At 47.3% G+C, this 3,092-nt stretch overlaps 1 long non-coding RNA gene across 2 annotated transcripts in view; it reads left to right on the top strand.

The window, feature by feature from the left end:
• LOC121816324 (uncharacterized) overlaps positions 1-2,884 on the top strand; it is a 7,874-nt gene extending 4,990 nt beyond the window's left edge. For both annotated transcript variants that reach the window (XR_006055876.2, XR_006055875.2), the window contains exon 3: positions 2,784-2,884. This is a non-coding gene — a long non-coding RNA (uncharacterized LOC121816324). The remainder of the gene's footprint in view (positions 1-2,783) is intronic.
• Positions 2,885-3,092: the final 208 nt, after the last annotated feature.

The raw sequence follows: 3,092 nt of genomic DNA, 5'->3' as shown, positions 1-3,092 counted from the left end.
TGCTTATATCACCAGTCACATCCACAATAGGTGTTGATTTTGCTTTAGCCCATCCCTTCATTCTTTCCTAGAGTGATTTCTCCACTGATCTCCAGGGAGCATGTTGGGTACCTCCCAACCTGGGGAGTTCATCTTTCAGTGACCTATCCTGTTGCCTTTTCATACTGTTCATAGGGTTCTCAAGATAAGAATTCTGAAGTGGTTTGCCATTCCCCTTCTCCAGTGGACCACATTCTGGTCTGTGACGGTATGCAGGAGACAGGGTTGAGACCATCATGAAAAGAAATGCAAAAAAGCAAAATGGCTGTCAGAGGAGCTCATACAAATAGCTGTGAAAGAAGAGAAGTGGGAAGCAAAGGAGGAAAGGAAAGATATACCCATTTGACTGCAGAGTTCCAAAGAATAGTAAGAGAGAATAAGGAAGCCTTCCTCAGTGATCAATGCAAAGACACAGAGGAAAATAATAGAATGGGAAAGATTAGAGATCTCTTGAAAATTAGACTAGAGATACCAAGGGAATATTTTAGGCAAAGATGGGCTCCATATAGGACAGAAATGGTACGGACCTAACAGAAACAAGATATTAAGAAGAGGTGGCAAGAATACACAGAAGAACTGTACAAAAGATCTTCATGACCCTCATAATCATGATGATGTGATCACTCACCTAGAGCCAGACATCCTGGAATGTGAAGTCAGTGGGCCTTCGGAAGGGTCACTATGCACAAAGATTGTGGGGCTGATGGAATTCCAGTTGAGCTCTTTCAGATCCTAAAGATGATGCTGTAAAGTGCTGCACAATATGGCAGCAAACTTGGAAAACATAGCGGTGGCCGCAGAACTGGAAAAGGGCAGTTTTCATTCCAATCCCAAAGAAGGGCAATGCGAAAGAATGCTCAGACTACCACACAATTGCACTCATCTCACACACTAGTCAAGTAATGCTAAAATTCTCCAAGCCAGGCTTCAGCAATATGAACCGTGAACTTCCAGATGTTCAAGCTGCATTTAGAAAGGCAGAGGAACCAGAGACCAAATCGCCCAGCATCCTCTGGATCATTGAAAGAGGAAGAGAGTTCCAGAAAAACATCTATTTCTGTTTTTTTTTTTTTTACTATGCCAAAGTCTTTGACTGTGTGGATCCCAATAAACTGTGGAAAATTCTTCAAGAGATGGAAATACCAAACCACCTGACCTGCCTCTTGAGAAACCTGTATTCAGGTCAGGAAGAAACAGAACTGGACAGGAACAACAGACTGGTTCCAAATAGGAAAAGAGTCGTCAAGGCTGTATATTGTCACCCTGCTTATTTAATAGATATGCAGAGTACATCATGAGAAACATGGGCTGGATGAAGCACAAGCTGGAATCAAGGTTGCTGGGAGAAATATCAATAACTTCAGATATGCAGGACACCACCCTCATATGGCAGAAAGCAAGAACTGAAGAGCCTCTTGATGAAGGTGAAAGGGAAGTGAAAAAACTGGCTTAAAGCTCAACATTCAGAAAACTAAGAACATCGCATCTGGTCCCAACACCTCATGGCAAATAGATAAGGAACAGTTGCAACAATGACTTTATTTTGGGGGCTCCACAATCACTGCAGATGGTGACTGCCATGAAATTAAAGATGCTTTTTGCTTCTTGGAAAAAGTTATGACCAACCTAGACAGCATATTAAAAGCAGAGACAGTATTTTGCAACAAAGGTCCATCTAGTCAAGGCTATGGTTTTCTAGTAGTCATGTATGGATGTGAGTTGGACTCTAAAAGCTGAGCACTGAAGAATTGATGGTTTTGAACTGTGGTGTTGGAAAGAGTCTGGAAATCCCTTGGACTGCAGGAGATCCAACTAGTCCACCCTAAAGGCAATCAGTCCTGAATATTCATTGGAAGGATTGATGCAGAAGCTGGAACTCAATAATTTGGTCACCTGATGCGAAGGGCTGTTTCATCTGAAAAGACTCTTATGCTGGGAAAGACTGAGGGCAGGCTGAGCAGGGCACAGAGGGTGGATAAAACACATCCAACCCTCAGGGAACTGCCAACCCACGAGATTGACAGACATAAGCAAGTATGTCTGGAGTGAGTTTATAGGAACACTGGTACCAAAAACACAAAGAGGCAGCAATGTGTTCATCCTGGAGTGGAGTGGGGGCCGTGTCAGGGACAGCAACAGAGAAGCGACACTGAAGCAGGGTCGCCAGGGTTTGTAGAATCTCACCTGGGGAGCAGGAGGAAGGTGTCTGGCAGGGGCCCGCTGAGCAGGCGCATGGAGATGCGTCGCACACGCTGTGTTGCTGTGCCCAGAGCTTCTGGTCCAAGTCAGTGTAACGCCAGATGCCTGGAGCCCAGGCTGAGCAGCATCAGGATAGGGAAGGCCCATCCTGGCCACCTGGCTGGGGCGAGTGCAGGAGCATGTGCTGATCAAGCTGACTCCCCTTCAGGGAAAGGTCAAGCCATTCACACAGACGAGGAAGGAATTGGACCCTGTCCCAGTTCTGTGTTCATTTTTATTTTTAATTTTTTTAATAGAATTGGGTATCTGGAGAATCAAAATAAACCTTTCCCATTGAGACAGGAAGCCTGGAGCCCCAAGGGTTTCAGGGAAGGGTTGGGAGAGAGTGAGGTAGGAACTGGATTGAGGGTCATCCAGAAAGGAACATGATGGGAGGGAAGAGCGGCAGGTGGTCTGGGCCCTGCGCTAGCTGTTCTAGAGCCACCACATGTCCTGCCCTGCCCTCCCGGGCCAAATCCTCACCTCATTCTCTGCTCTCTCCACAGCTCTGGAGGCCTGTTCTCTGAAAGGTGCTAGAAAGAAAGCCTGTGAGTGTGGTCGGACGCCACCATCATCATGGTAGGAAAAGGTGCCAAAGGGATGCTGGTGAGTGCAGGGAGCAGACTGCCGCGAGGAGTGGGGTCATGGCGCCGTCCGTCCCTTCTGGGGCCTGCTGTCAGCTGCTGGCCCCGACAGGAAGACCGAGGAGGCTCCATGGGGCCCAAGTCTGCTGCCAGACTCCTGAGTGCTAGGGCTATCGCAGGCTCAGGAGGCAGCCCCTCACCCAGGAGGTTAGAATACTAGTGTGGTTTGCA

Source organism: Ovis aries, chromosome 13, assembly GCF_016772045.2.
Source record: "Ovis aries strain OAR_USU_Benz2616 breed Rambouillet chromosome 13, ARS-UI_Ramb_v3.0, whole genome shotgun sequence".
Lineage (NCBI taxonomy): Eukaryota > Metazoa > Chordata > Mammalia > Artiodactyla > Bovidae > Ovis > Ovis aries.
Note: the sequence above shows the minus strand (reverse complement) of the source record. Positions and strands in the feature narration are given on the sequence as shown.